Below are 25,952 nucleotides of genomic sequence, written 5' to 3' on the forward strand. Positions count from 1 at the left end.
CACTCCATCCATCTGGACCATCGAGCGCTGCACGGCACTCATCCGTGAACAAAACAGTTTTGAAATCAGTCTTCATGTAATGTTTGGCCCACTGGAGCCGTTTCTGCTTGTGTGAAGTGGATAGAGGAGGTCGACAGGATGGCGTATGCACAGCTGCAAACCTCTGAAGGACCCTGCATCTTGTTGGAGGCACAAGCAGCTTCAAAAACTTGTCTGTTGCTATGACAAGGCTTTTTTGCCGCTGCTCTTTCAACCTGACGTAATTGCCTGTAGGAAAGAGTCCTCAATTTGCCCTTATCAGCACGCACACGTGTGTACTGTGAATCAGCTACATACTTCTTGATTGCCAAGACACTTCATCCTGATCATCGCACAATGTTGATTGTAGTCATGCCTTGACCTAAACACTCCACAATTTGTTGCTTCTCAGCAGCCGACACATCCTTTTTCTTTCCCATTTTGGCAGAAAATGTAGGCTGCTTAATAATGTGAGAGAGCCTTCTTAAGTAGTCTTGCCTTTCATTGGACACACCTGCCAAACTAATTAGCACAGGTGTCTGCAATTGCTTACAGTGATATAAAGAGCCCTGACACACATCACCATCAATGAGTTTAACTGACAAACAAACAAATTCTTCCCTTATCACTCCTAAACACTTTTTGCATAATAATTTGGAACGCGGTGTACATGTGCTTTACCACAAAACACCAGCGGTTCACGTAGTGAATCTTACAGTTCTAACTTGCCAACCGTGGTCTGTATGGAATTGTTCAATAAAGGGCCCAAAATTAAGATAACATAGATGGGAGAGGTCTCTATGAATAGGAATTCCTAAGTATTTGATACCCTGTGAGGGACAGGCAAAGGGAAAGTTGGACTGGATGGAATCCTATATGGATTTAGGGAGGGAGACATCGAGGGCCTCAGACTTCGCTGCATTGATTTTAAAATTTTACCATGTAACAAAGTGATCTATTTCAGCCATAACAGCAGGGATGGATATATGTGATTGAGTGATATATACTAGGACATCATCAGCAAATAGAGAGCACTTGTACTCGGTGCCTCCCACCTCAATCCACCTAATATTGGGGTTATGGCGAATTGATGAGAGCAGGTGCTCCGTCACTAGGATGTATAAGAGAGGGGACAGAGAACATCCCTGCCTTGTCCCATTGGTGATTGTGAAAGGTGATGAAAATGTTCTGACGCGCCCCCTGGGCCTTGGGACACCCGGAGCCGGACCCTTTTTGGTGGATGCTGGTGGTTGTAGTCTTCGTGGCGGCAACCCGGTTCCGTGGCTCAGGGCGGTCAAACCAGTGGCGGAACTATTTATGTGGTTTTGATGTTTAAATGTCCGACTACGCCACCCGTGGATTGCGGTCAGAGTGAACCGCCGCTCCAGGGCAGACCGCTGAGGCTGGTGTTTTGGGTGCAGCAGAGCGTAGCATAACTCCCCACGGGAGGAGTATAGCCTCAGGGCAGTGTATGCGGAGGATGGAGGTGATGGTGCAGGGCAGCAGCAGTAACGACACGGAGTCAGTGATGCAGTCCAGGGCCTTTACTCACAGTTCTTATTATCCAGACCACGTCTGCAGGTAACGGTTGCCCACGTCGTACTGTGCTCACCAGGTGAGGGGCTCAGACAACTCCCAGATAACTTTGGAGCGCTTCACAGGACCCCCTTTGTGTGTCCTTTGTCTGGCCTTTCTTACCAACCCTTCTGTCCGGCTGCCTCGGGCCTCCTCTTGGTAAACTTGGCGCCAGTTTCCCTGACCCTATGTGGTGCCTTCCTAGCGGGTGTAGCGAGGGGCTGCGCCACATAAAATGTCACAGCCTCCTGTTTCTAGCTGAGGGTCGTTTCCTGCCTCCACTAGTTTCGGGGACCGGTCTCCCCCTTTGGCCTGACCCCTCCACGCAGGTGGATTCTGGCGTGCGGTGGCGACTCGCCCGTCCGCACCCCTGAGATCCCTTCGTTCCTCGTTCCTGGAGCCTTCTCCGCTCCTCTTCCTTCCTTCTCCCTCTTCCAGGCCTGGGCCTCTATTACTAGGCCCGCCTCCGGAGCAGAGCTCATGCAGAGCCCCTGCTCCCTGCCACTTCTGCTCAGACTTCTCTGCACTGAACTAAGATGGTGCCCACCTTTTATACTCCCTTCTCAATGCACCCAGGAACTGCTTCCTCCCTGCTCCTGCACTACAGGGTTCCCCTTCCTCAGTGTTCCCTCCCCCCACTCCAGCCAGGGACAGGGACTGTCATGCCCATCTCAGGGGCATATTGGTCGCCCTGCCCCACGGCAATGTGGTGTAATGCATGCAGGTGTCGGGTCCTGATCCACACTACATCCTTACCTGAGAGTGAGATATCACACCTCTGGGTGAGGTGCAATACCTCTGTAGCAACCGAGCCCTCAGGGTGCTACAGTTCCATTTATCTTCAGCCTAGGTGACGTATTGCGATACAGGGCCGTGATTTTGGCTATAAAAGGGTCCCCTAGACCCCTACCCCAAGCTTTTTAAGAGAATCATATATGGCGTGCCAGGAGACTCTATGGAATGCTTTCTCAGCATCCAACGAGAGTATCTAATTACAAATTTTTAACTGCATCTAGCCCAGGAAATACTTTGTGCCTAGTAGCAGGGTCTGCTAGTCAGCGGATTATCCCGGCTGTTAAGCAAGCTACACCACCTGTAGTTTGGACACTTCATTTCTTCAAAGGAAATGCTTCGGGACCACGGGATACTCAGTGAAGAGCATCAGGAGGCACCCCAAGGCATAGGGGCTGGGACTGGCAGTAGGATGCCTTGTGGTGGACAGCCGAGCTCGATCCTTATAAAAGCTTTTTAACTGCAGCAGCTTTAGTGGACGCTACTGGAGCTGGAATTACGCGGCTGCTGGCATGAGACTTGCCCTCCAATAGATCCTTGTAAATGGATTTAAAGTGTATTCATTCAAATTAGAGAGACAATTTAAATTAAAAAGCTTAGAGCTGCCTCCACCACAGGGGGGCTCGCTCGACCCACCAGCGGACAGGCACCAGTATTGGGAGAGGGGGGCTGGCCATCAGGGTTCACCGCAGCTCTGGCACAAACCCGGCGACACGGAGGTGGCACGGGCAGGAGCGGACTGGCCGTGTCGGCTTCTCACTTTTTGGATTTTAGAAGGGCATGACATGCCTATATCTGTGTCTCCCCCTCCTTTTACTCCTCCACCTCTTTTATTTTCGCATGACTATATGTACTTGTCACTTTTCCATGTGTTAGTTATGTCTTCTGAGCAGTTTGTCAGCTTTTGGACACCTTTGAAGGTGTTTTCTATGTGTTTCTATGTGTTTTTGTTTGCCTGCCATTGGTTTTAACGGTGTTCGAAGGTGTTCGACGAACAGTTCGACGAACAGTTCGGCGAACACACGGGTGTTCGACGAACCGAACCGAACTCGAACACTACGGGGGTGGCTCAACACTAGTTAGTAATGGGGGTGTCTTATAGACGCCTCTCCATTACTAACCTGGGCTTGATGTCAGCTGGCATTATAAGCTGACATCAACCCCAGCCCTATTACCCCACTGCCACCGCTACAGGGCAGTGGGAAGAGCGAGGCTAAGTGCCAGAATTGGCACATCCTATGGATGCGCCATTTCTGGGGCGGCTGACGGCTGTTGTTTCTATCCTGGGAGGGGGCCAATATTCATGGCACCCTTCCTGGGCTTTTAATATCAGCCCCCAGCTGTCTGCCTAGCCTTTGCTAGCTATTAAAATAGGGGGGACCCCACGTCATTTTTTGGGGGGGGTCCCCCATTTTAATAGATAGTAAAGGCTAGGTATTCAGCTGGGGGCTGATATTAGTAGCCTGGGAAGCTCCGTGGGTATTACCCCCTTCCCAGGCTTCAAACATCTGCCCCAGCCGTCTGCTTAACCTCCGCTACAGACTAAAATTACGGGGAACCCCACACCAATTTTTTTTTTAATAAATCCTTTATTTTAACACTAAATGACAAGTACAGTAATCAACACTGTCACTGCATTTATTATATATGTGACTGACATGTTTCTATCTATCTAATCTATGTGTGATGCTCTATTCTTTCTGTTCTAAATTGTCGGGTACCGATGCTGAATTGCCGGCCGGCTTTTTTAAAGAGACGGTGCATGAAAACACTATTATTTTTTTTAATAAATCCTTTAACACTAAATGACAAGTACAGTAACCAACACTGTCACTGTACTTATTATATATGTGACTGACATGTTTCTATCTATCTAATCTATGTGTGATGCTCTATTCTTTCTGTTCTAAATTGTCGGGTACCGGTGTATGCCGCTGATGAATTGCCGGCTGGCTTTTTTAAAGAGACGGGTGCATGAAAATCGGAGGGCACTAGTGTGTTCCAAGTGCCCTGCTATGTCTTTCATGCACCCTCCTATATACCTTGCCTGCCTGTCTGCCTATATATTCTGTCTGCCTGACGTTTAATTGAGCACTGTTCCCATCGATTTGGGCAATTTTTAGGCCCTCTGCAGACCGCGGGGGGGACCACCAGAAAAATGCTCGAGTTTCCCATAGACTTACATTGGGCTCGTTGCTCAGGTCGAGCACCCGAGTATTCCAATGTGCTCGACCCGAGCTTCAACCACCCGAGCATTTTAGTGCTCGCTCATCACTACCAATTAACTCATCTCACCTCATGCACGTCACTGACAGCGTGGGAAAATTCTCCTGCGCTCAGCGCTTGAGCAGGAGAATTTTCCCACGCTGGGATGGCATTCTGATGACAGGCTGGATCGCAGCTGAGCGCTGCCATCCAGCTTGTCATCCTTCAGAGACACTGCAGAGCGCAGGCATTATGGGAATTTCCGATTCCGGTATTCGATATTCTAAAAGTATCGGAACTCAGTATCGGAACTCCGATACCGTGAATATTGGTCGATACCCGATATTTCAGTATCGGAATGCTCAACACTACTCACCATTGCTGCCTTTGATCAGCTGCTGTGTCTTCTTTCTCCTGACCTGGACTACACTAACACCAGAATGAGAAGGGCCATCTCTGCTGAGGAAAGGCTGCTCATCACCTTGCGGTAAGTTGAATATTTTAATATACAGTATATGTATACATATATGTATATATTTTATACATATTTTTTCTTAGCGAAGTTCAACATATGCTGCCACATCCCCACTCAAAGTATTTTCTCAGTATTCGGACAGTACATGGTAAAAAATAAAAAATAAATATTATACTTACCTTCTGATGGCCCCCGGTGTCCTTATCCGATCCGTCCTGGCTTGCCGGCAGCTCGCGGTGGACTAAAAGGACCTGCCATGACGTCATTTATTCATGTGACGGGTCACGCGACCGCTGACATCACATGAATAAATGACGTCACGGCAGGTCCTTTTAGTCCACCGCGAGCTGCCGGCAAGCCAGGACGCATCATAGAGGAGACCAGGGGCCATCAGAAGGTAAGTATAATGTATATTTTTTATTTTATTCTTTTTTTCACAGAGTCTCCTCTTCTCCAGACCCGAGTACCATCCGCACATTGAACCACATGGTATCCGAATCTGCAGATGCAGTGATGCGGATGACATGCGATTCAATGCAAGTCAATGGCGGCGAAAACACCACGATTCCGCAAAATAATTGGTAGTGCTGCGTTTTTTTCCGCAATGATAATCCACAGCGTAAATTTCCGCAGCATGTGCAAAGCACATGTGGATTATCATTGGGGAACATGGCAGACCTTCTACCATGCGTTTTTTAAGCGTTTCTGCGGTGGAATTGCCGCTGCGGAAACGCTTAAAAAGCGCATAGTGGGCACACAGCCTATGGCTGTTTTCACACGTACAGATATCTCCATCACCACACGTACAGGAAATATCTTAGCCCCGTGTGCCCGTGTGTGTTTTACGTGTTGTGACAGTGTGCATTGCATTAACCATGTAATTCGTTGTATTCCTTCCAACATTGGCAAATTAAAAATAATAAAATCTGTCCTACAGACATTTATTCACTCCTTGTCTTTTCAAACTGGTATCAGTAGTTCCACCACCCATGAATGGGCCCAACAGCTCACCCCTCCATTCAGGTTTACCTTGGTGAGCCAGCCTCTGGTGACGGCTCCTCTGCGTCTAATGTTTTCGGGTACATAAGATTTACTGGGTCATAGAAGGTCATAGTGATAAGGTCACTGAATAGAATTGATATGTGTGACCTGAAGAGCAAACAATGGAGGCAACCACAGCCTATGACAACTGACTACATATGTGTGAACTCACGAGCAAACAAATGAAGAAAAAACACCTAGCAAATATCCAACCAAACAAAAAAAAATGTGCACTCAGTTCTGGAATAGTATTTTGTAATAAATCAATTTTTTTTTCCATAGTAATTACAAATGTGGGATTATAATGTTGTCTTGTATTTCTTTTCTTTTTTGTGTCTTTTGTAATTTTATATTTTTCCTTTTTAGGTTTTTGGCCACAGGAGAGAGCTATACATCGCTGCACCTCCAATTTAGGGTTGGTAAATCCACCATTTCCAGAATTGTGAGGTGCACATGTAGCGTCATCTGGCAGAAGTTGCAGCCCATCGTGATGCCTTCCCCAACCGAGGAGACTTGGCTGCAGGTCGCAGTGTAGCACCCTGAGGATTCGGCTGCTACAGGGGTATTGCACCTCAACCCAGAGGTGTGATATTCCACTCCCGGGTAAGGATGGAGTGTGGACCTGAGCTCGGTAGGCTGCATGCACTACACACATCCCATTTCCGAGGAGCAGGCCGACGGTACTCCCACTTAGAAATGTGCAGGTACGACCGAGTCTGTTCCTGGCTGGAGTGGGAGGGGGGTGGTACATCCCAAGTAGTGTAGGGGCAGATAGGGGGAGCAGCCTGGGTAAAGATAGGAGCTCATTGGGTGCTGGTCACTTGAGCTCACACATAGAGGGTGTATATAAGGTGGGCACCATCAAAGAACAGGGTCAGTCTGTCAGAGTAAGAAGCAGAGGAGCAGAGCAGCCCAAGAGAGAGAGAGAGGAGAAAGAAAGAGAGACCCAGAGGGGGAAGCAGAAGAGAGGACTCTAAGACCCCAAATCCAATCCACGGGTGAAGAGTCGGCATCAGGGTACCGGAACCCAAGCTGGTGGGGGCAAAAACACACCCCAGCCAGAGACCGGAGGCCGTGGGCAGCGTCTGCCACGGCCACCCACCATATCCACCACAAAGGCATACCACGTGGAGGGTCAGGGAACCCAAGGCCAAGGGTCTCCCAACAGAAGGCCCGAGGGAGCTGGACCTGGGTGGATCAATAGTGGGGACGGCCAGAGAAAGGACAGAAGGAGAGCTCAGGGTCACGCTCCGGACTCGCTTGGGGGTTGGCTGGATCCAGGACCTGGTGGACGCAGCACGGCTCGGGTGGTCACTTGAAGCTGGAGTGACCGGAACATCAGCAGTGAGTAAATACCCTAAACTGCACAACCCGACTCTGTCTTCATTTAACACCTATGCTGCACCACCACAACCCCCATCCTCTGCACCTGACCCCCTGAGGCTATACCCCACCCGTTGGGGATTATACCATCACAAGCTGCACCTACACCATCAGCCTCAGCGGACCCTGCTGCAGCAGCGGCCATAGTGACCGCAATACAACGGGTGGCGTAGTCGACAATAAAGAACTTAATAACATCTGTAGGACTGCCACATACAACTGAGTTTGACATCCTGGGCACGGACCGGGTCACAGCCACTCGGAAGACTACAACCCCCATCTGATCCGGCTCCGGATATTCCCCCTAAAAGAATATGGCCCAGGGGGCGCGTCAGCAGCAGGCTTTCAAACTGTGGCCAATTGCCCCAACTGCATAGGTGCTGTTGATGGCAAACATGTGAGAGTTCAGCAGCCACCATGATCAGAATCCCGCTTCTTTAATTATAAGAAGTATTTTTCCGTGGTCCTGATGGCGGTGGCTGATGCACATTATGAATTTTTTTGCCATCGACGTTGGTGCTTATGGTAGTACTGGGGATTCTCGGGTGTTTAGATCATCACAGATTGGGCTGCAAATTCTTCAAGATGGCGGAACGCTCCCAGCCCCAAGACCTTTGCCGGGTTCCACACATCCGGTTCCCTTTGTGATGGTATCGGATGAGGCATTTCCCTTAATGACCAACCTGCTGCGCCTATACCCATGAAGGGCACTGAATGCCCAGCGGAGGATTTTTTATTATCGGCTGAGTCATGCACGCAGATATGTGGAATTGTGTAGTCAGTGGAGGATCTTTCACACAGCCATCCAGTTGGATCCGGAGACAGTTAACACTGTCATTAAGGCATGCTGTGTACTCCACGACTATGCTCGTGAATACAGCACTGAGCAAGATGAGGAGTCACAGCTGTCAGAATTAATTCCAGGTGGCAGGGTGCGAGAAACCTTCGCTGACTACTTCATCATGAGTTGTGAAGGTGCCGTGCACTGGCAATACTCCTATGTCGGTGGTGTGCAGCCTGACCAACAGAGAAGATCTGATGCCCAATAAAAGATGAACTTCAAGAAAAGTTATTCTTTACAAAATTCCAAAAACCTTTTTTAAATGATAAATAAATTTGTTTTAATTTACAATCTTGTCTCCATCATTTATTCAATTAACACCTTATATGTGTTGCTTTCTGACCATACGTCTATGCATAAGTTTATGTAAGTCTATGACAGTCAAATTCTACCATTGTTGTGGCTATCATACACTTAGATTGTGACTAGTGTTGAGCCACCCCCGTAGTGTTCGAGTTCGGTTCGGTTCGTCGAACACCTTCGAACACCATTAAAACCAATGGCAGGCAAACAAAAACACATAGAAACACATAGAAAACACCTTCAAAGGTGTCCAAAAGCTGACAAACTGCTCAGAAGACATAACTAACACATGGAAAAGTGACAAGTACATATAGTCATGCGAAAAGAAAAGAGGTGGAGGAGTAAAAGGAGGGGGAGACACAGATATAGGCATGTCATGCCCTTCTAAAATCCAAAAAGTGAGAAGCCGACACGGCCAGTCCGTTCCTGCCCGTGCGACCTCCGTGTCGCCGGGTTTGTGCCAGAGCCGCGGTGAACCCTGATGGCCAGCCCCCCTCTCCCAATACTGGTGCCTGTCCGCTGGTGGGTCGAGCCCCCCCGTGGTGGGGGGGTAACATCTGCAGAAGAAAGACCATCTTCCAGCCAAACTAACATGTCGACTTCTTTTCGTGGACAATGTGATACGATCCCTTTGTTACGGACACGCCCATCGCTACAAATTCCAGATGAGGCACAAAAACAGCAGGTGCTTCAGCAGATATCAAGTGCTCCTTCAAGTGGGCTCTCCTCCACCTCAACTTCAACATCACAAATACTCCAGTCCTCAGAGGTGTCACCCCAATCGCACTTGCTTCCTCACAGCTCCCAAGTCTCCAGCTGCCCGTCTGAGTATGGGGTAACACAGATGGTCGAGTCTGCACAGCTGTTTTCTCATACTATAGCCTGGGAAACGGAGGTCTGCTCCAGCGCTTCTGTGAATCCAGACGAAGAAATGATCTGATCTGATGCCCAGAATCTTTATAAGTCGGATCCAGGACCAGATGAAGAAGGTTCTGAGCATAATGTAGACCCTCGTTCCCAAACTGTAACTCCTGTTGGTGGAGACAATGATGAAGACGATGATGAGACTCAAATACCTGATTGGAGCGACAACTTGACTTTTCGGTCAGGGCAGGAAGAGGTTAGCTTTGAGGACGACGGGTGTGATAACACACAGGGTGATGATGACAAGGTTGGAGATCCCACTTACTGTCAACCCACAGTCAGCCAGTCGATGAGGTCACCCGGGCCTTTGCCTGGCCTTGGGGATGTCGCGGTGGTCGGCTCCCTGGCCCGTACCCTGGGGTCACTCTTTAAAAGGGTGGATAATTGTGAATTTTATAAGAGTTCTGCCCCTTATGTACTTACTCGCCACTCGCCTTCGGCCTACTCAGGCCCTCACTAGGCTATACACACTAACGGCAGCTTGCCGCGCTTCACCGAACTTATGGCGCCGGCACACCTTAAGCTCTATCTGGGCTCCCTGAATCTAGCTAGCAGGAGCCTCGTGCTCCACTGCTGAACTATTAACTGAGTTCTCTAGACTAGACTGAGCTCCACTGCATACTGACCTCTCTTAGGCTTCTCTACTGCAGGAACTCTTCAGAGGAACTGAACTGCCTAGCTTCACCTTCCCTATTTATATCCCTAACGGGCTCCCTCTGCTGGTCTGAGGTGGAAGGTGGAGATGTGTGAATGTTTATGGGGGCCTCTTGTGGAGGATTCCATCAATACACTCTTCTAGGATCTGTGATACCAAGCGCAGCGGGGCGTCACAGATGCTATTGATGACGAGGTTAGGTTGCGCCTTCCTGGACAGAGACGGAGTACTGGAAGCACGTCAACAACTGCATCCTCAACCACAACTCTGCCTCTGACCACAAGTCGTAGTGGCTCTTCAGGTCGCATGGGCTCTAAGCCTTGCATAGCCTGGGCATTTATTCAGATCGATAAGGATGACCCAACTCGTGTTATCTGTAATATTTGTCACCAAAAGCTAAGTAGAGGCCAAAAAATCCATAGTTTGAGTATGACGCGCCCCCTGGGCCATGTTCAGGGGATACCCGGAGCCGGATCTGGGTAGGGGTAGTAGTCCTTGTGGCGGTGACCCGGTCCGTGCCCAGGGTGTCAAACTAAGTGGCAGTCTATGGCAGTAGATGTTAACTTGATCGGCTACTCCACCCGTTGAGTGCGGCTTTGAAGCCGCCGCTGCAGAACAGTCCACTGAGGCCAGGTGTATAAGGATGTGCAGCGTGGTGGTATAACCCCCAACGGGAGGGGTATGGCCTCAGGGCAGCAGGTGAAGATGAGGGGGGTTGTGACGGTGCAGTAAGAAGAGTCAGAGTCAGGAGATGCAGTTTCAGGGGTTTTACTCACAAGTGTTCTCTCAGTCACTCTGGCCTTGAGTGACCACCCGAGTCGTGCTGCGTCCACCAGGTCCTGGACTCGGCTAACCCCCAGGCAGTTCTGGAGCGTGGTCCTGAGCTCCCTTCTCCCTCTCTGTCTCTGGCCATTCCCACCAGGGATCCACCTTTGGCCGGCTCCCTCGGGTCTCTTGGTGGTCAAACCTCCTCTGGGTTCCCTGACCCTATGCTTGGTGTGCCTTTCTGGTGGATTTGGTGAGGGTCGTGGCAAATCTTGACCACGACCTCCGGTTCCTGGCTGAGGATAAGTGGCCTCCACCAGTTCGGGCTCCGGTACCCGTGTCCGCCAACCCTTCACCCTTTTTGGTCTGATTCTGGGTTCTTAGGGTTCCCTCTGGTCTTCCACTCTGGGCCTTTCTTTCTCCTCTCTCCTCTGCAGGCTTGGCTCTGGAGCTGGGCCCAGCCGGAGCCACAGCTCCCTGTCAGCCCTCCTGGCTGAGCTCCTCTGCTCTGCTCCTCCTCAGACTCTCTGACCAAAGACCCTGTCCTAAGATGGTGCCCACCTTATATACTCCCTCTATGTGTGAACCCAGGTGACCAGCACCCAATGGGCTCCTAGCTTTACCCAGACTACTCCCCCTATCTGCCCCTACACTACTGGGATGTTCCACCCCCCTCCCACTCCAGCCAGGGACAGACGCTGTCGTACCTGCACATATACTGGTGGGAGTACCGTTGTTCTGTCCCCCGGAAATGGGATGTATGTAGTGCATGCAGCCTACTAAGCTCAGTTCCACACTCCATCCTTACCCGGGAGTGGAATACCACACCTCTGGCTTGAGGTGTAATACCCCTGTAGCAGCCGAATCCTCAGGGTGCTACATTCCCCCCTGGTAAATCACAGCACATCCTCGGGCTGTAAAAGAGCAAAAACATAAAACATACAAGCTTTTTAAAGTGCACTACATATAAAATATATAAACAGTAACCTTCAATCATCCCTTTATGGGAGGTACTTCTCTTTTAAAATGTTACGGACACATCATAAAATAATATTAACTCTTTCATCATAATAAAACTTTTCATATAAAACATTTTTGACCTCTGGCCACTTGTGCAAATTGTGACCAGGTAAGTGCCACAGTCTCTGGTAGAAAAAACAGTTTCCTATAAAACCAGTAGGGGGCGCTTTAAGAAGCGCAACTATTTACAAGGGATATGGCCGCTCTCAGTCCTCGGCCAGTGGGGAAAAGGGATGGCTGCTCACAGTCCTCAGCCTGTGGGGAGATGGGACACACTGGAACAGTTCACTGGTCCCAACGGGGACTACACTTTTGTAGCAACAGTTTTGTACCCACACGGGTAACTATTTACATATTCTATTTACAGTTCATCAGTGGCGGTGTGCTCTTGGCTGAGGGTAATCTTTAGACCCGTCCGGGTCCTCTTGATCCTCCTCACCCCGTAGCTCCTTCTCAGTAAGTCTATGCACGTGCAGGGCATACGGGCCCTTGGCGCACTGATGCCGGGTGAAGGTGACCTCATCACCCAGGTATAGGTCACGACCTCTGTGTCCCTCCGGCAGATGACTTTCAACGTCTCTGCGGGTGACAAAGACGTCGCCGGGGGTCTTGTGGTCCCGGATGAAACCCCACCCGTGCTCCAACTGGAATTTTATTACAGTCCCGCTGGCACGGGGACCGTGGGCAGCACGGGGGTTTCTGCGGGCTCGGCTCTTCTGCTCGGCGCTCTTCACTTGGAGCCGCTCCTCGCGGACCCGCCTCTCTCGTCGCTCTCTAGCAAAAACCTCCAATTGTTGCCGGCAGCACTCCGCACGCTGCGCTGCGGCTGCCCGGGTCTCCTCGGTGAACCCGATGAGGTCTTCTCCGGTGGGGTCCCACGCAAACTGTGCTTCCTCCAACGAGAGTGGGGTGGTCTTGGCGGGCGCCGGAGCCGGGATCAGGGGCTCATCCAGGGGTCTTTCCTTCCGGAGTCGGGGATGGTGGAACTCCGGTGGCCACACAAAGGGCTGCCCATCCGGGCATGTGTGCTGGGCAAATAGGTCTTCACCCAGGTGTGGCGCTGTGGACGTTGAGGGCGCTGTTTTGGTGGCAGCGCCCGGGTTCACCAGGCCTTGCGACCAGGCCTGGGGCACCCTGAATGTAAAGGGCACCGTGAAGACGGCGGCGCCCGGGGTTACTTGGCACAGTGACCAGGCCGGTGGCTCAGTGGAGGTAGAGGGCGCTGTTGGTACTGCGGCGCCCGGGGGCACTCGGCCTTGCGACCAGGCCGGTGGCGTCTCCTGCTTGGCCGTGCTCTGGATCGAGGCGCGTGACGTCACAGGGGGCGTGGTCGCGGCTCCGGCCGCTTGAGGCCTAGCTTGGAGCGATGACGCAGCGGCTACGGGAACGGTGAGTGGGGCTTCGGGCTCTGCGACGGGGAGCTGGGGCAGGTTTACGGCTTCTGGGCACGGGATATTGTCGTCCCCATTACCTGCCTTCATCTCTTCGGCTCCCTCCGCGGCGTCGTCTCCGGCCGTCGTCCCTCCTTCGCCGTCCTCAGAGGTGGACTTGCTCCTCGCTGCGAGTGACATGCTTCGCTGGCAGGCTCCAGCCTGCAGGGCCATCTCTCGGGTCCACTCCGCCAGCGTTTCCTGCTGCACCCGGGCCATCCTTCGTGCGAGGCCCTCCAGCGCGGTCTGTGCACGCTCCCGGTCTCGGGGGAGCTGTGCCAGGATCTCCAGCAGGCCTTCTGGAGTGGCGGCCTGCAACAGGCTCCTGACCACTGGGTCGGTGCTGCCTGCCTCCCCCTCCATCTCCGGGTACTGCTCCTCCAGACTCCTCATCTCCGGGTGCGCTCTCTCCAGACTCCTCCAAGCTGCTCCCATCTTCTCTCTTTTGTTCTCTCTCCGCCCCCATTCAGGGTGGTTCCGGGGCAACTTGGTGATTGTCAGCTCCAGGGGCAGTTCTCTCACACTGATGGACATCTCAATCATTGCAGTCTCTGCTGCTGGGGGCGGTCTCCGCTTTTGCCGCCATTCTTCGACCTGGCCCACGATGGGAGGTGGTCTCTTGCCACCCTCTGGCACGCCCATAATGGCGTCCGCTCTGCCAGGGCGGGAAATCTTCTTAGATGGTGGGAATCGCTTCCCAGTGGCGGGAAACACTGCAGATGGCGGGAAAAGACTGCAGATGACGGGCAAATGGCGGGAACCGATCCGAGATGGCGTCCGATGGCGGGGACCCTCCGGAACCGGCGGGAGACTTCTTTTTGAGGTAAATGCGAACTTTTCTTCAGGCACGCAGTACCCGGTGGTTGCGGGCACGTAATCCTGCCGACTACGCCAAAAGTTGACGCGCCCCCTGGGCCATGTTCTGGGGATACCCGGAGCCGGATCTGGGTAGGGGTAGTAGTCCTTGTGGCGGTGACCCGGTCCGTGCCCAGGGTGTCAAACTAAGTGGCAGTCTATGGCAGTAGATGTTAACTTGATCGACTACGCCACCCGTTGAGTGCGGCTTTGAAGCCGCCGCTGCAGAACAGTCCACTGAGGCCAGGTGTATAAGGATGTGCAGCGTGGTGGTATAACCCCCAACGGGAGGGGTATGGCCTCAGGGCAGCAGGTGAAGATGAGGGGGGTTGTAACGGTGCAGTAAGAAGAGTCAGAGTCAGGAGATGCAGTTTCAGGGGTTTTACTCACAAGTGTTCTCTCAGTCACTCTGGCCTTGAGTGACCAACCGAGCCGTGCTGCGTCCACCAGGTCCTGGACTCGGCTAACCCCCAGGCAGTTCTGGAGCGTGGTCCTGAGCTCCCTTCTCCCTCTCTGTCTCTGGCCATTCCCACCAGGGATCCACCTTTGGCCGGCTCCCTCGGGTCTCTTGGTGGTCAAACCTCCTCTGGGTTCCCTGACCCTATGCTTGGTGTGCCTTTCTGGTGGATTTGGTGAGGGTCGTGGCAAATCTTGACCACGACCTCCGGTTCCTGGCTGAGGATAAGTGGCCTCCACCAGTTCGGGTTCCGGTACCCGTGTCCGCCAACCCTTCACCCTTTTTGGTCTGATTCTGGGTTCTTAGGGTTCCCTCTGGTCTTCCACTCTGGGCCTTTCTTTCTCCTCTCTCCTCTGCAGGCTTGGCTCTGGAGCTGGGCCCAGCCGGAGCCACAGCTCCCTGTCAGCCCTCCTGGCTGAGCTCCTCTGCTCTGCTCCTCCTCAGACTCTCTGACCAAAGACCCTGTCCTAAGATGGTGCCCACCTTATATACTCCCTCTATGTGTGAACCCAGGTGACCAGCACCCAATGGGCTCCTAGCTTTACCCAGACTACTCCCCCTATCTGCCCCTACACTACTGGGATGTTCCACCCCCCTCCCACTCCAGCCAGGGACAGACGCTGTCGTACCTGCACATATACTGGTGGGAGTACCGTTGTTCTGTCCCCCGGAAATGGGATGTATGTAGTGCATGCAGCCTACTAAGCTCAGTTCCACACTCCATCCTTACCCGGGAGTGGAATACCACACCTCTGGCTTGAGGTGTAATACCCCTGTAGCAGCCGAATCCTCAGGGTGCTACAAGTACTTCATGCATGTACCGTCACATGGATATGAAGCATAAGTTGCAGTGGGAAGCTCACTGTGCTACAATGCGGCCTAGCCGTCTGCCCCATCTTGTGCATCCGCGGCCTCTTCATCCTCTGTGACTGGGGGGACAGCAGTCACACATGTTTTTGGACGCAGACCTGCCACCTCTTTACCTGCAACAGCCAGTGTGATTGGCAGGTCATCAGTTCATTGGGAAGTGGAAACACCTGCTGGTGTTGAGTGCTCTCTGACATCGAGAGCACCACCTTTGGATCAAGGCCTGCATCTTCCTCACAGACCGGCAGTTTGCCGGGGACACCCTACTCAACCCCGTCAAAGTACAACAGCCAGCCCTCGGTCCCTCAGATGTGGACAAGTAAAAGACCATTTCCTCCTAGCCATGAGAAAGCTAAGAGGTTGAATTTCACCATCTGCAAGCTCTTGGCTACAGAAATGCTGCCTTTCCGCCTGGAGGACACAGTGGATTTTCGAGACCTTATGTCCGTCACAGTGCCCCAGTACCAGATGCCCTGTCGGCACTACTTCTCAAAGAAAGGTGTGCCTGCACTCCACCAGCATGTCGCACACAACATCAAAGCTTCTTTGAGAAACTCTGTGTGTGACAGGGTGCATTTCACCACAGACACTTGGACGAGTAGGCATGGACAGGGGCGTTACATGTCGCTGACTGGGCACTGGGTAACTATGGTGACAGCAGGACAAGGGGCTGCTGTCCAAGTCTTGCCGTCCCCACAAGTTCCTCCACTGCTTCTGCCTCCTCAACCTCCTCTCGGTCCTCCACCTGCACCCAAAGCCTGTCTGGTCATGCCACCTGCTTTCTAACTGCGCAGAAGGGATCCTGCACACCTCCTTACTATGCTGGCAGCAGGGCTCAACGGCATCAGTGTTTACTTTGAAATGTCTGGGAAATGTGAGTCACACAGCTGAGGAGTTGTGGTCAGCTCTGGAGACCCAGTTTCATGAATGGTTGTCTCCACTGGACCTGCAACCAGGGAAGGCCGTGTGCGACAATGCTGCAAACCTGGGTGCGGCCCTTCGCCGGGGCAATGTCACACACGTGCCTTGTATGGCTCACGTGTTGAACCTGGTTGTCCATAAATTTTTAGCCCACTATCCCGGACTAGATGGCCTTCTGCAGAGGGCATGGTCGCTGTGTGCTCACTTCCGCCGTTCGCATCCCGCAGCTCAACGACTTACATCTCTACAGAAGTCGTTGGGCCTGCCAGTTCACCGGCTGAAATGCGATGTGCCGACACGGTGGAATTCAACTCTGCACATGTTGCAGCGACTGTGGCAGCACCGACAAGCCCTGGTGCAATACGTTCTGACGTATAGCCTGGGCCAACGAGATCCAGAGGTGGGGCAAATCACACAGCAGGAGTGGTCTCATATCAGGGACCTATGAAGTTGGGCCGTGGGGTACCCGGAGCCGGGCCGGTAGACGCTGGGGGTTGTAGTCACTGTGGCGGTGACCCGGTCCGTGACCCAGGGCGGTCAATCCAATGGTAATTTGTATATATGGATTTTATAATGTCCGACTACGCCACCAGTGGAGTGCGGCCAAAGGGGCCGCCTCTGCGGAACAGTCCTCTGAAGCTGGTGGTTTTGCAGCAATGGTATTATTACTCACCACAGGAAGAGTGTAGCTTCAGGGCAGTGTGGATAGATGATGGCGGTTGTAGTGCAGGGAGTCAGTAATGAACACAGAGTCCGTGTGATGCAGTCCCAAGATCTTTACTCACAGTTGTTGCAGTCCAGATTACAGATACCAGAGCAATCTCACCCGTCGTGCTGTGCGTACTCAGTGAGGGGCTCAGTCCACCCCCAGATAGCTCCGGAGTACTTAGCAGGACCCCCTTCTGTGTGTTCTTTCTCTGGCCTTCTCCCTGCACCTCACACCCAGTGACACTTCTATCCGGTATCCTCGGGCCTTGGCGGGCGACTTGTGTTCCGTCCCCTGGGTCCTATGTGGCTACCTTCTTAGTGAGACTGGTGTGGACTTTTGCCTGCAGTACATGAAATGCTGCAGCCTCCGGTTTCTAGTTGAGCCTTGCTGTTTCTCCTCTAGTTGAGGGACCGGTTCCCCTTATCTGGCCTGACCCCTCTACCTCCTGGTAGCAGCGGGAGTACAGGTGGCCTTCTGCACGGCCCGTAGCCCTAGGGTCCCTTCGGTTCCTGGAGCCTTCCTGCTCCCACTCCTCTCTTCTCTCCTTCAGTCCTGGGCCTCCCAGGCTAGGCCCGCCTCCGGAGCAGAGCTCATTCCGAGCCTCTGCTCCTGTCACTTTTCCTCCTCTGACTGGCTTGCTCTTTCTAAGATGGCTTCCTATTTATACACTCCCTGTCATGTGCTCCCCTAAGCTGCTCCCCTAAGCACCCACTACATAGGACCCTCCCACCAGCTAGGGACCTGGGACTGTGCTCTCCCTTAGGAGCAATCTCGCCCTACCCCCACTGCGGGTATGTGTTGGGTGCAGGTGTTAGGGTCCCGAGCCATACGCCTTCCTTACCTGAGGGTGAGATACCACACCTCTGGGTGAGATGCAGTAACTCTGTGGCGACTGAACCCTCAGGGGCGCCACACACCCTTCTGCACAGTTTTGAAATGGCGACGAAGATGTTTACTGCTGACGACGATGTCATTATCAGCATGACTATTCCGGTGATTTACATGCTGGAGCACACATTAAACAGAATTCAGAGTCAGGTGGTGGGACAAGAGGAGGTGGAGGAAGTAGAGGAGGAGTCGTATGCGGAAGGGATAACATCTCCAAGGTCCAGACGGTTGGCAGCACCAAGGCGGCAGGCATGGGAGGGTGGGGGAGAGGGATTAACCAGGGCGCATGGTAGCAGCCAAACTGTTGAGGAAGGTGCAGGAGCCGAGGAAGAAGTGGAGGATGAACTGGCGATGGGCATGGAAGACTCATCAGATGAGGGAGACCTTGATCACATTTCTGTTGTGCGAGGTTGGGGGGAGAGAGCAGAGGAAGGAAGCATGATTCTTACCTCGCTACCAACACAACAAGGACTTGGTCCTCCTGGATGCGCAAGACACATGAGTGCCTTCTTGCTGCACTACCTGCAACATGACCCTCAGATTGCAGAATTCGAAGTAATCCCGACTACTGGGTTGCCACACTCTTAGATCCCCGGTACAAAAGTAAATTTGACGAAATAATTCCTGCCATAAAAAGGGATTGACGCATGCAGGAGTATCTGCAGACGCTGTTGCAGAATCTTACATGTGCTTTTCCACAAAATACCAGTGGTGCACGTAGTGAATCTCACAGTTCTAACTTGCCAACCGTGGGACCGTCGAGTCTTCATCACTCAAACCGTAACAGTAACACAGTATCTGCTGGTAACAGCAATTTTGTGGAATCGTTTCACCACTTTTTTAGACCATCCTTTGCAAGGCCACAGGAGACAAGAAGTCTGACACATAGTCAACGCCTAGAGACGATGGTACAGGAGTATCTCCAAGTGAACATCGAAGCCATGACTGTGTCACTGGACCCTTGCTCATTTTGGTATTCCAATCTGGAAAAATGGCCGGAGCTAGCCACTTACGCCTTGGAGATCTTGTCATGCCCCGCAGCCAGCGTTCTCTCTGAACGTGTGTTCAGCGCTGCTGGTGGTGTGCTGACAGATAAGCGCACGCGGCTCTCCACTGAGAATATAGACAGACTCACGTTCATAAAGATGAACAAATCATGGATCCGAAAGGACTTTTCTACCCCTGTGTCATCCTTGGGAGACTAAAAGCTTGGGGATTTGGTAATATCACCTCACCAACCGTTTTAAGCAACTGTGGGGCAATTGATGCCACTTAACCCTAGAACGCATGACCATAAAAATCTACACTTTCATATACCTGGGGCCTTTTAGGCCCGTGTGCAAATAACATGGAATAACTCAAAGTCAAATGACAAACAACTATATACATGAAGAATACCTAGAGTTTCAAAATTCTAGCTAAAGTAATCTTGCAGAAAATAGAAAACAATTAACAGGGCGGGCCTGCGAGGCCCCAGGTATGCGTTCTAGGGTTAAGCGGTGTCTGTGCCACAATTTTGGGAAAAAATGGAGACTCTTTTTGGAGTCCTCTTGCTGTGTCTTACGTGACATTGGCATCGTCAATTCCAGGTTGGGTCGATCCCCCCCCCCCCTTTTAACTGTAAGAAGCTACATACACTATGGCTTGGGGTAACACAGATGGTTGAGTCTGAAGAGCTGTTTACTCAGAGGTCTGCTTCAAATCTTCAGTGTCTGCTAGTCAGCGTAGAATTTTTAACTGCATCTAGCCTAGGCAATACTTTGGGCGTAGTAGCCCAGCTGCGAAGCAAGCTGCACCGCCTGTGTATCTAATAAGAATTTTTAAATGCATCTAGCCTAGGCAGACTGTGGAGACCCCCAACCAAACCCAGACGCTCAGCCCCCCTACCGCCCCCCTTTCCTTGACAATACAATAATGTAACTCTTACAACTGGATGGGTGAGGATCGGTCACAGCTTTATTAACTCTTTATACTCATTCCATTAGAAAGGCATTTTATTTCTAAAATAATTCAGCTTGTTGCAGCATTCCCTGGGTCTCCACTCCGGCAAGTTGGCCAACAAGTGTAACTCTCCAACATGTCCTTTCTATTTCCAGGCCACGGAGGATCCTGCGTACTCGTATGCAGGACTCTGACCCCCACCCATCACTCTTAACGCTTGTTCCACTCCGTCCTGGAGTCCTGACAGGAATATGTCCAGTCCAATATCCATTAAGTGAACACCGTCGGGCCGTATGAGGCCTGCTTTATCTCCTTCCAGTTGTCGGTGTCGAACCACTACACCGCCTCTGTCTCTTCTAAATTTTGCCATCCGAATATTTATTACCCGCCTTGTCCGTTCGATGGCCGTGATGTCTCGCGCACCTTGCCATACCGCTATCGGCACAATCTCTGACCATACTATAGCTAGTTTTGTGAAAAATTCTCTGAAGCGCTCAGTGTCTAGTTTCATTATTGCCATTAGTTATGCGCTCTTGTGATGACCTAGGTTGTTTCCCCCGGCCTGTATAACTAAGATGACTGGACATCTTGCCTCTCTCCCTACCTTGATTACCTCCATTAGTACCTGTGGCCATAGCAGGCCTCTAATACCTCTCCAGTTGAAATATGTGTTATGAAACTCTAATTTCCTCCCGCCTGGGCGGACTTTCGCCCTTTTTTCTGCCCAATATATATACGAGTGGCCTATCACCCACACTGTTGGCTTAGCGTCACCTGTAAAAGAAACAAACCACGTTAGGATTAGAGATGAGCGTTGTTCTACTCGAACTGTTCGCCAATCTCAAATTCGAGCTGTTTTGGGCGGTGTTCGAGCCGGTCGGCGAACACGAACAATTTGAGAAAAATTCGGCTGTTCGAGGTTATGTTCGATAACTGTTCGTGCACCAAAATCATAACTGGATTTTTTCTCAGTAATGATGAAAATTAATGTTAATACGCAGTTTGAGTGTACAGCGGGGCGGGGGGAGGGGCAGGGGATGGATCTCTGCAGGAACAATGAAGATCTCCATTTTTTTTTCTCTTTCCCGCATTTGCAGTGGGGAGGTGCAATCTGTCAGCCTATCAGCAGCGCACACACGGAGCGAAGTGCTTTTTTTCACACAAGCAAGGGCATGTGTGATTGGCAGTGTATGTCACATGTCCTTGCCCTATAAGACCAAGCCATTTTCCCCGTCGCCACCATTTTCTCACTGCTGCAGCTGCGTGTTAGACGGCACCGCTGTTGCTGTGTGCGCTATACCTTGTTAATTTCAAGCCAATTTTCGCACAAATATACAGATAGCTTGGGAGTAGGGAATAGTTGTGATTGCAGTCCTTTTAAGGACTAGGTTACAGCATTTCCTACGACTTTTATCAGGCAGGTCTGTGCTCTTAAATAGATAGATTGTGGGAGTAAAGACTAATTGTAATTGGAGTCCTTTTCAGGACTAGGTTACATCAGTTCCTATCAGTTTTTGCCAGGCAGGTCTGTGCCAGTGCTGTGCAAGTTTTTTTCACAGCATTTGGCTGAATCTAGCAAAGCTAATCCTTTTTGGCCTATTGCAGAGTGTGTTAGTCAGTGGAGTAGCCTATCTGTGTTGCAAGATATACCACCTGTGTATAGAATACCAATTTTTTTACTGCACCTAGTGAAGTAAAATCTTTTGGGCATAGCATCATTCTATTAGTCCATCTATACTGACCTCCATCAGGTTGCAAACTGAATATAATTTTTTTCTGCATCTAGCTCTGAAAAAATATTTGGGCTTCTAGCAGTGTGTGGGACTTGGTCTATTAGTCCATCTATACTGACCTCCATCAGGTTGCAAATTAAAAATAATTTTTTTCTGCATCTAACCCAGCCAATAGTTTTGGCCTAATACCACAGTTTGGCCACTCAGCTCTGCTCGATTACCATCCATTGTTTTTTTGTGCAAACAACTCCAGAGTTGTGAATTAGTTAACCACCAAAATGAGTGGAAAAAGGCCTGCTGCTGGTGGAAAGGGGAATAGGCGTGTTGGGAAGGGGAAAAAAGGTTGTGTCCGTGGGGTAGGTGCAGAAGAAAGACCATCTTCCAGCCAAACTAAAATGTCTACTTCTTTTAGCGGACAATGTGATAAGATCCCTTTCTTACGGCCACGCCAATCGCTACAAATTCCAGATGAGGCACAAAAACAGCAGGTGCTTCAACGGATATCAAGTGCTCCTTTAAGTGGGCTCTCCTCCACATCAACTTCAACATCACAAATACTCCAGTCCTCAAAGGTGTCACCCAAATCGCACTTGCTTCCTCACAGCTCCCAAATCTCCAGCTGCCCGTCTGAGTATGAGGTAGAACAGATGGTTGAGTCTGCAGAGCTGTTTACTCATACTATAGCCTGGGAATCAGAGGTCGACTCCAGCGCTTCTGTGAATCCAGACGAGGAAATGATCTGCACTGATGCCCAGAATCTTTATGAGTCGGATCCAGGACCAGACGCAGAAGGTTCTGACCATAATGTAGACCCTCATTCCCAAACTGTAACTCCTGTTGGTGGAGACAATGAGGAAGACGATGATAAGACTCAAATACCTGATTGGAGCGACAACTTTAGTTTTTTGTCAGGGCAGGAACAGGTTGGCTCTGAGGACGACGGGTGTGATAACGCACAGGGTGATGATGATGAGGTCGGAGATCCCACTTACTGTCAACCCACAGTCAGCCAAGAGATGAGGTCAGCAGAGGAGGTGGAGGAAGATGCTAGTGACGACGAGGTCAGGTTGCGCCTTCCTGGACAGAGACGTAGTACTGGAAGCACGTCAACAACTGCATCCTCAAACACAACTCTGCCTCTCACCACAAGTCGTGGTGGCTCTTCAGGTCGCATGGGTGCTAAGCCTTGCATAGCCTGGGCATTTTTTCAGATCGATAAAGATGACCCAACTCGTGTTATCTGTAACATTTGTCAGCAAAAGCTAAGTAGAGGCCAAAAAATACATAGTTTGAGTACTTCATGCATGAACCGACACATGGACATGAAGCATAAGTTGCAGTGGGAAGCTCAGTGTGCTACAATGCGGTCTAGCCGGCCGGGCCAACCACCGTCTGCCATATCTTGTGCATCCGCGGCCTCTTCATCCTCTGTGACTGGGGGGACAGCAGTCACACCTGTTTTGGGGCGCAGACCTGCCACCTCTTTACCCGCAACAGCCAGCGTGATTGGCAGGTCATCATTTTCTTTGGAGGTGGTAACACCAGCTGGTCTTGAGCGCTGTCCGACATCGATAGCACCACCTTTGGATCAAGGCAACCTAACATGTCCGCCTGCATCTTCCTCACAGACCGGCAGTTTGCCGGGGACACCCTTATCAACCCCGTCTAAGCACAATAGCCAGCCCTCGGTCCCTCAGATGTGGACAAGTAAAAGACCATTTCCTCCTAGCCATGAGAAAGCTAAGAGGTTGAATTTCACCATCTGCAAGCTCTTGGCTACAGAAATGCTGCCTTTCCGCCTGGTGGACACAGAGGATTTTCGAGACCTTATGTCCGTCGCAGTGCCCCAGTACCAGATGCCCAGTCGGCACTACTTCTCAAAGAAAGGTGTGCCTGCGCTCCACCAGCATGTCGCACACAACATCACCGCTTCTTTGAGAAACTCTGTGTGTGACAGGGTGCATTTCACCACAGACACTTGGACGAGTAGGCATGGACAGGGGCGTTACATGTCGCTGACTGGGCACTGGGTAACTATGGTGACAGCAGGACAAGGGGCTGCTGTCCAAGTCTTGCCGTCCCCACGAGTTGTGCGTCAATCCTCTTTATGTCATTTTTCCTCCACTGCTTCTGCCTCCTCAACCTCCTCTCGGTCTTCCACCTGCACCCAAAGCCTGTCTGGTCATGCCACAAGCTTTCTAACTGCGCAGAAGGGATCCTGCACACCTCCTTACTATGCTGGCAGTAGGGCTCAACGTCATCAGGCGGTTTTTACATTGAAATGTCTGGGAAATGTGAGTCACACAGCTGAGGAGTTGTGGTCAGCTCTGGAGAACCAATTTCATGAATGGTTGTCTCCACTGGACCTGAAACCAGGGAAGGCCGTGTGCGACAATGCTGCAAACCTGGGTGCGGCCCTTCGCCGGGGCAATGTCACACACGTGCCTTGTATGGCTCACGTGTTGAACCTGGTTGTCCAGCAATTTTTAGCCCACTATCCCAGACTAGATGGCCTTCTGCAGAGGGCACGGTCGCTGTGTGCTCACTTCCGCCGTTCGCATCCCGCAGCTCAGCGACTTACATCTCTACAGAAGTCGTTGGGCCTGCCACTTCACCGGCTAAAATGCGATGTGCCTACCCGGTGGAATTCAACTCTGCACATGTTGCAGCGACTGTGGCAGCACCGACAAGCCCTGGTGCAATACGTTCTGACGTATAGCCTGGGCCAACGAGATTCAGAGGTGGGGCAAATCACGCTGGAGGAGTGGTCTCAGATCAGGGACCTATGCACCCTTCTGCACAGTTTTGAAATGGCGACGAAGATGTTTAGTGCTGACGATGCCATTATCAGCATGACTATTCCGGTGATTTACATGCTGGAGCACATGTTAAACAGAATTCGGAGTCAGGTGGTGGCACAAGAGGAGGTGGAGGAAGTAGAGGAGGAGGAGTTGTATGCGGAAGGGCTAACATCTGCAAGGTCCAGACGGTTGGCAGCACCAGGGCGGCAGGCATGTGAGGGTGGGGGAGATGATTTTACCAGGGCGCATGGTAGCAGCCAAACTAGTGAGGAAGGTGCAGGAGCCCAGGAAGAAGTGGAGGACGAACTGATGGAAGACTCATCAGATGAGGGAGACCTTGATCACATTTCTGTTGTGCGAGGTTGGGGGGAGAGGACAGAGGAAGGAAGCATGATTGTTACCTCGCCACCAACACAACAGGGACTTGGTGCTCCTGGATGCGCAACACACATGAGTGCCTTCTTGCTGCACTACCTGCAACATGACCCTCGAATTGTGAGAATTAGAAATAATCCTGACTACTGGGTTGCCACACTGTTAGATCCCCGGTACAAAAGTAAATTTGCAGAAATTATTCCTGCCATAGAAAGGGATGCACGCATGCAGGAGTATCAGCAGAGACTGTTGCAGAATCTTACATGTGCTTTTCCACAAAATACCAGTGGTGCACGTAGTGAATCTCACAGTTCCAACTTGCCAACCGTGGTCTGTATGGAATTGTTCAATAAAGGGCCCAAAATTAAGATAACATAGATGGGAGAGGTCTCTATGAATAGGAATTCCTAAGTATTTGATACCCTGTGAGGGCCAGCCAAAGGGAAAGTTGGACTGGATGGAATCCTATATGGATTTGGGGAGGGAGACATCGAGGGCCTCAGACTTCGCTGCATTGATTTTAAAATTTTACCATGTAACAAAGTGATCTATTTCAGCCATAACAGCAGGGATGGATATATGTGATTGAGTGATATATACTAGGACATCATCAGCAAATAGAGAGCACTTGTACTCGGTGCCTCCCACCTCAATCCACCTAATATTGGGGTTATGGCGAATTGATGAGAGCAGGTGCTCCGTCACTAGGATGTATAAGAGAGGGGACAGAGGACATCCCTGCCTTGTCCCATTGGTGATTATGAAAGGTGATGAAAATGTTCTGACGCACCCCCTGGGCCTTGGGACACCCGGAGCCGGACCCTTTTTGGTGGATGCTGGTGGTTGTAGTCTTCGTGGCGGCGATCCGGTTCCGTGGCTCAGGGCGGTCAAACCAGTGGCGGAACTATTTATGTGGTTTTGATGTTTAAATGTCCGACTACGCCACCCGTGGATTGCGGTCAGAGTGAACCGCCGCTA

Source organism: Phyllobates terribilis, unplaced genomic scaffold, assembly GCF_046119375.1.
Source record: "Phyllobates terribilis strain yellow unplaced genomic scaffold, ASM4611937v1 Scaffold_3__8_contigs__length_932513732, whole genome shotgun sequence".
NCBI classification, from domain to species: domain Eukaryota; kingdom Metazoa; phylum Chordata; class Amphibia; order Anura; family Dendrobatidae; genus Phyllobates; species Phyllobates terribilis.